The sequence below is a fragment of the Leuciscus leuciscus genome, assembly GCF_965113295.1.
Source record: "Leuciscus leuciscus genome assembly, contig: HAP1_SCAFFOLD_364, whole genome shotgun sequence".
In the NCBI taxonomy this organism is placed as follows: Eukaryota; Metazoa; Chordata; class Actinopteri; order Cypriniformes; family Leuciscidae; genus Leuciscus; species Leuciscus leuciscus.
In genome coordinates, this window is record NW_028118375.1 from 56,895 (window position 1) to 65,218 (window position 8,324).

The following is an 8,324-nucleotide window of genomic DNA, read 5'->3' on the forward strand; positions in this document are numbered from 1 at the left end:
AAATAATAGTCCCTGACCGCAAACAGCAACAGAAGTTACATACATTATTTCAGCAAAAAACTATCTTTTATGAGTGAGTCAGTCAGTAAAGAAAACTTAAACATTGAAATAGGGCTGGGCGATATGGCTGAAAACTGTATCACAATATAAGGGTTTCATATCGGTCGATATCGATAATTATTGATATTTTTTTATGACCTATCTAAAATAAGGACCAGGAGACAAATACATTACATTGAAAGGTTTTTTTATTTTAAACTTAACCTTCCTCTGATTATAATCCCCTCAGTTATAAAGGCAGAAATGTCAACACAACCATGGAAAACACTCAAATAATTAATGTAAACATAAGTTAACTTGCGTTAAGACCTACCGATTTTTTTTTTTCTTCGCTATTGTGAATATAAATTTCCCATAAGCCTACATACAAACGTAGGCTACGCTCTTTCTTTTAAATAAAAACCCGTGGCGTCATCTATGATTATAAGGGCTGTAGGCTATATGCGAAATGAAACCGAAATCGCGACACTCAGATCCACGAACCTGTGTCGCCTGTCGCGGTGTGAGAAGGCAGAATCACGACACATCCCTTCCAACTCCCAGAGTTATCCTTCCCGTCCAGATCCAATGCTACCACATCTTTACATTACTATTGGGCAGTTCTAGCGTAATGGACGTGACATTTGCAGTCAAAACTTGAAATATAAATTATCAGAAAATGCGTTTAATACTAATATATTGAAACATCTTAATTAAGGGAGTATGGATGTATAAACAGGAGTTCAGACGTTAGAAAAATATCAGTATACACATGCGTTTTATATTTAAAATGATGTGCAGTTGGCTGCAACAACAGCCGAAAGAGGAACCCCGAACTGGTATTTTATTCTATACCAAAAGAAAAGGATAGAAGAGAGAATCATTTATTTAAAAGACTTTAAAAGATATTGTCTTCGTCACATGCGCTTTAGATGTTACTTTGTGTAAGTAACGTTAGCTCTGCAGACGATGCATAATCTCTGCCTTAAAAAGCATATTAAAGGACTAGTTCTTCCAAAAATGATAATTCTGCCATCATTTACTCACCTTCATGTGCAAATCCTTAAGTTGGAGAAGCTTTCTTGTAATAATGACTTAAACATCTCGTAATAATGAGAAACTTTCTCATAATAATGACTTAAACATCTCGTAATAATGAGAAGCTTTCTTGTAATAATGAGAAACTTTCTCATAATAATGACTTAAACATCTCGTAATAATGGGAAACTTTCTTGTAATAATGAGAAACTTTCTCGTAATAATGACTTAACATCTCGTACTTTCTCGTAATAATGACTTAACAGCTCGTAATAATGAGAAACTTTCTCGAAATAATGACTTAACATCTCGTAATAATGAGAAACTTTCTCGAAATAATGACTTAACATCTCGTAATAATGAGAAACTTCCTCGTAATAATGACTTAACATCTCGTAATAATGAGAAACTTTCTTGTAATAATGAGAAACGTTCTCGTAATAATGACTTAAACATCTCGTAATAATGAGAAGCTTTCTCATAATAATGACTTAACATCTCGTAATAATGAGAAGCTTTCTTGTAATAATGACTTAAACATCTCGTAATAATGAGAAACTTTCTTGTAATAATGAGAAACTTTCTCATAATAATGACTTAACATCTCGTAATAATGAGAAGCTTTCTTGTAATAATGACTTAAACATCTCGTAATAATGAGAAACTTTCTCATAATAATGACTTAAACATCTCGTAATAATGAGAAGCTTTCTCATAATAATGACTTAAACATCTCGTAATAATGAGAAGCTTTCTCATAATAATGACTTAAACATCTCGTAATAATGAGAAACTTTCTCGAAATAATGACTTAACATCTCGTAATAATGAGAAACTTCCTCGTAATAATGACTTAACATCTCGTAATAATGAGAAACTTTCTTGTAATAATGAGAAACGTTCTCGTAATAATGAGAAACTTTCTCGTAATAATGACTTAAACATCTCGTAATAATGAGAAGCTTTCTCATAATAATGACTTAAACATCTCGTAATAATGAGAAACTTTCTCGAAATAATGACTTAACATCTCGTAATAATGAGAAACTTCCTCGTAATAATGACTTAACATCTCGTAATAATGAGAAACTTTCTTGTAATAATGAGAAACGTTCTCGTAATAATGAGAAACTTTCTCGTAATAATGACTTAAACATCTCGTAATAATGAGAAGCTTTCTCATAATAATGACTTAACATCTCGTAATAATGAGAAGCTTTCTTGTAATAATGACTTAAACATCTCGTAATAATGAGAAACTTTCTCATAATAATGACTTAAACATCTCGTAATAATGAGAAGCTTTCTTGTAATAATGAGAAACTTTCTCATAATAATGACTTGAACATCTCGTAATAATGAGAAACTTTCTTGTAATAATGAGAAACTTTCTCGTAATAATGACTTAACATCTCGTACTTTCTCGTAATAATGACTTAACATCTCGTAATAATGAGAAGCTTTCTTGTAATAATGACTTAAACATCTCGTAATAATGAGAAACTTTCTCATAATAATGACTTAAACATCTCGTAATAATGAGAAGCTTTCTTGTAATAATGAGAAACTTTCTCATAATAATGACTTAAACATCTCGTAATAATGAGAAACTTTCTTGTAATAATGAGAAACTTTCTCGTAATAATGACTTAACATCTCGTACTTTCTCGTAATAATGACTTAACAGCTCGTAATAATGAGAAACTTTCTCGAAATAATGACTTAACATCTCGTAATAATGAGAAACTTTCTCGAAATAATGACTTAACATCTCGTAATAATGAGAAAGTTTCTCGAAATAATGACTTAACATCTCGTAATAATGAGAAAGTTTCTCGTAATAATGACGTAACATCTCGTAATAATGAGAAAGTTTCTCGTAATAATGACTTATTTTCTCGCACTTCTACGCATGCGCAAAGCAGCGGAGCAGAAGGGCGTGCCGCACTAGCGACATCCGCTGGTCAAAGCCGTGTAAATGCATCACAGCAAACATGGCACGCTCTGCAAAACAGTTGTTTTCATTAAAGTCAGTGTGATCTACTAAGTGCAATCTGTAGTATCATTAAATAACATCATCAGTAGGCCTATATCTTCCATACTTTTCCATGCGCACGATAAGGTGTGAAAGTGGAATGCAGAAGCAGGATGGTTACCATGGTAAATTGTTACATGAATTTACAAAACTATCAGATTAACGTTGGAATATTACATTTATTCATCAAGTTTAAGTGTAACATCTTCATAAAATATATGGGTACGTGTGTTAATATAACACGTATTTTGCAGATGCTTCTAGGATATTTGATGTGCAGGTTCATCTGGAAGATATCAATACAGAAATCACCTTTAAGATGTTTATGACTTTGGGGACATTTAAACATAGTTGGGCAGTGGAATGGGGGAAAACGCAAGGTCGAGACGTGTTTTTAAAAGCTGAACTTCTTTTCAATTGAGCGCCGCATTTTTAGAACGCCGTGTCATGCGCGAGACGCTGCAGAAGAGCGAGCGAGCGTCCGTCTAGTGCGCATATGCCTAGAAAAGCAATGAAAAAGCGCGTTCTGTATGAACGGACCCTTACTAAATTCAAGGCTTTTGGTCATACCTAGGATATCCAGAACCACCAAAGGAGGGAGAGCATTTTCACATTTGGCTCCAAAACTCTGGAATAGTCTTCCTGATACTGTTCGTTGCTCAGACTCGCTCTCCCAGTTTAAAACTAGATTAAAGTCGCATCTCTTCAGCCAGGCATTCATATAATCCTACAGTTCAAACTACAATCCGGCCTCTATCCAATGCCAGAGGAGAACTGGCCCCCGACTGAGCCTGGGTTCTCCCAAGGTTTTTTTTTTCTCCATTAAGGCACCTGATGGAGTTTTAGGACACCATTAGGTCACTTGATGGAGTTTTTCGGTTCCTTGCCACTGTTGCCTTTGGCTTGCTCAGTTGGGGATATTTTGGGGATATTTAATTTAATTTTATCAATCAATAAATTCCTCTTGAAACAAACTTTGTTGTATTATTTTAATTTAATACTGTGAAGCTGCTTTGATGCAATCTGTATTGTGAAAAGCGCTATACAAATAAACTTGACTTGACTTGACTTGACTTACACAGATTTCCAGATAAGTGTTCTTAAACAGATTTGGAAAGGTGTGCTGTCTTATCATTCCTCCATCTATTTGAAATCCATGGATCACCCTTCTGTGTTGCTGCTTGTTCATACACAAAAATACAAATGAATATTACAAATGAATAAAAGACTATCTAGCTATGGAAGCCCATCTCATATATTGATCATTTATCATTAATGTTATTCACTGCAGAGCGTGCCATGTTTGCTGTGATGCATTTACACGGCTTTAACCAGGGGATGTCGCTAGTGCGGCACGCCCTTCTGCTCCGCTGCTTTGCGCATGCGTAGAAGTGCGAGAAAATAAGTCATTATTACGAGAAAGTTTCTCATTATAGAAAGTTTCTCATTATTACGAGATGTTAAGTCATTATTACGAGAAAGTTTCTCATTATTACGAGAAAGTTTCTCATTATTACGAGATGTTAAGTGATTATTACGAGAAAGTTTCTCATTATTACGAGATGCTAAGTCATTATTATGAGAAAGTTTCTCATTATTACGAGATGTTAAGTCATTATTACGAGAAAGTTTCTCATTATTACGAGATGTTAAGTCATTATTACGAGAAAGTTTCTCATTATTACGAGAAAGTTTCTCATTATTACGAGATGTTAAGTGATTATTACGAGAAAGTTTCTCATTATTACGAGATGCTAAGTCATTATTACGAGAAAGTTTCTCATTATTACGAGAAAGTTTCTCATTATTACGAGATGTTAAGTGATTATTACGAGAAAGTTTCTCATTATTACGAGATGTTAAGTGATTATTACGAGAAAGTTTCTCATTATTACGAGATGTTAAGTCATTATTACGAGAAAGTTTCTCATTATTACGAGAAAGTTTCTCATTATTACGAGATGTTAAGTCATTATTACGAGAAAGTTTCTCATTATTACGAGATGTTAAGTCATTATTACGAGAAAGTTTCTCATTATTATGAGATGTTAAGTCATTATTACGAGAAAGTTTCTCATTATTACGAGAAAGTTTCTCATTATTACGAGATGTTAAGTCATTATTACGAGAAAGTTTCTCATTATTACGAGATGTTAAGTCATTATTACGAGAAAGTTTCTCATTATTATGAGATGTTAAGTCATTATTTCGAGAAAGTTTCTCATTATTATGACTTAAAGAATCTTTATTTTTTTTACTCAATGTGGCGGAAACGGGCTTCCATACTAACCTGCAAGATGCCCTTTAAGAGCAAATCATTTGTGACTCTAATGAGAGCTGTCTCAGTACTATGGTACGGTCTAAATCCTGACTGAAAATCCTCGCAGATATCATTTCTTTCTAAAAAGGAACATAGTTGTGAAGATACTGCCTTTTCTAGTATCTTTGACAGAAAAGGTAGATTCGAGATCAGCCTGTAATTGACTAATTTTGTAGGATCAAGTTGTGTTTTTTTTAACAAGTGGTTTAATCATAGCCAGCTTAAAGGTTTTTGGTACGTATCCTAGAGACAAAGATTAATTAATGATAGTAAGAAGAGAATCTATGACCTCTGGAAGCATCTCTTTCATTAGCTTAGTCGGTATAGGGTATAACATACATGTTGTCGGTTTAGATGATTTAATGAGTTTAGCGAATTCTTCCTCTCCTATAGCAATAAATGAATCAAATTTTTCCTTAGGGAGACTAAAATGCACTCCCTGATGCGATACTGTAGTCGACGGTTGCATAATTATAATTTTGTCCCTGATATTATCAATCTTATAAGTGAAGAAGTACATGAAGTCATTACTGCTGTGTTTACATTTCTGGGCTTGAAGCTTTCTTTTTCGTTAGTTTAGCCACTGTTTAAAAAAAATACCTAGGGTTTTGTTTATTTTCTTCTAATAGGATTGAAAAATAAGCAGATCTAGCAGCTTTTAAGGCCTATCTGTATGCAATCGTGCTCTCTTTCCATGAAATGCGGAAAAAAACTCTAGTTTTGTTTTCTTCCAGTTGCACTCCATTTTTCTGGCTGCTCTCTTAAGGGCTGATTTTATTTAATCTTCTTTAAAGGGATAGTTCACTTTGAAATACATTTTTGGTATGTTTTTGCTTACCTCAAGGGCATCCAAGATGTAGGTGTCTTTTTTTCCGCAGTAGTTAAAATTTTGATATTTTTAGGTAAAACCGTTCTTGTCTGTCAGTCATATAATGCAGGTCTATGGTCACGGTCTCAAAGAGCATGCACAGAGTCCAAATTAAAACAATTCCCCGTCGTCCAAATTAAACAATTCCCCATCGTAAGTACACATTGATGGCCTAAGACACAGTATTTATATCGTTTTTACCTCTTATACACAGCCATGTCCAAGTGATCTGATCTGACGTGTACGCAGACTGGTGCATAGATATATACACTAGATGTCGCCTTAAAGACATTCGTTCCAATGAACTGCCGTAGACAAGGCGACATCTAGTGTGTATATATCTATGCACCAGTCTGCGTACACGTCAGATCAGATCACTTGGACATGGCTGCGTATAAGAGGTAAAAACGATATAAATACTGTGTCTTAGGCCATCAATGTGTACTTACGATGGGGAATTGTTTTAATTTGGACTCTGTGCATGCTCTTTGAGACCGTGACCATAGACCTGCATTATATGACTGACAGACAAGAACGGTTTGACCTAAAAATATCAAAATTGAAACTACTGCGGAAAAAAAGACACCTACATCTTGGATGCCCTTGAGGTAAGCTAAAACATACCAAAAATTTATTTCAAAGTGAACTATCCCTTTAAAGAAGATTAAATAAAATCAGCCCTTAAGAGAGCAGCCAGAAAAATGGAGTGCAACTGGAAGAAAACAAAACTAGAGTTTTTTTTTCCGCATTTCATGGAAAGAGAGCACGATTGCATACAGATAGGCCTTAAAAGCTGCTAGATCTGCTTATTTTACAATCCTATTAGAAGAAAATAAACAAAACCCTAGGTTTTTTTTTTTAAACAGTGGCTAAACTAACGAAAAAGAAAGCTTCAAGCCCAGAAATGTAAACACAGCAGTAATGACTTCATGTACTTCTTCACTTATAAGATTGATAATATCAGGGACAAAATTATAATTATGCAACCGTCGACTACAGTATCGCATCAGGGAGTGCATTTTAGTCTCCCTAAGGAAAAATTTGATTCATTTATTGCTATAGGAGAGGAAGAATTCGCTAAACTCATTAAATCATCTAAACCGACAACATGTATGTTATACCCTATACCGACTAAGCTAATGAAAGAGATGCTTCCAGAGGTCATAGATTCTCTTCTTACTATCATTAATTAATCTTTGTCTCTAGGATACGTACCAAAAACCTTTAAGCTGGCTATGATTAAACCACTTGTTAAAAAAAACACAACTTGATCCTACAAAATTAGTCAATTACAGGCTGATCTCGAATCTACCTTTTCTGTCAAAGATACTAGAAAAGGCAGTATCTTCACAACTATGTTCCTTTTTAGAAAGAAATGATATCTGCGAGGATTTTCAGTCAGGATTTAGACCGTACCATAGTACTGAGACAGCTCTCATTAGAGTCACAAATGATTTGCTCTTAAAGGGCATCTTGCAGGTTAGTATGGAAGCCCGTTTCCGCCACATTGAGTAAAAAAAATAAAGATTCTTTAAGTCATAATAATGAGAAACTTTCTCGAAATAATGACTTAACATCTCATAATAATGAGAAACTTCCTCGTAATAATGACTTAACATCTCGTAATAATGAGAAAATTTCTCGTAATAATCACTTAACATCTCGTAATAATGAGAAACTTTCTCGTAATAATGAGAAACTTTCTCGTAATAATGACTTATTTTCTCGCACTTCTACGCATGCGCAAAGCAGCGGAGCAGAAGGGCGTGCCGCACTAGCGACATCCCCTGGTTAAAGCCGTGTAAATGCATCACAGCAAACATGGCACGCTCTGCAGTGAATAACATTAATGATAAATGATCAATATATGAGATGGGCTTCCATAGCTAGATAGTCTTTTATTCATTTGTAATATTCATTTGTATTTTTGTGTATGAACAAGCAGCAACACAGAAGGGTGATCCATGGATTTCAAATAGATGGAGGAATGATAAGACAGCACACCTTTCCAAATCTGTTTAAGA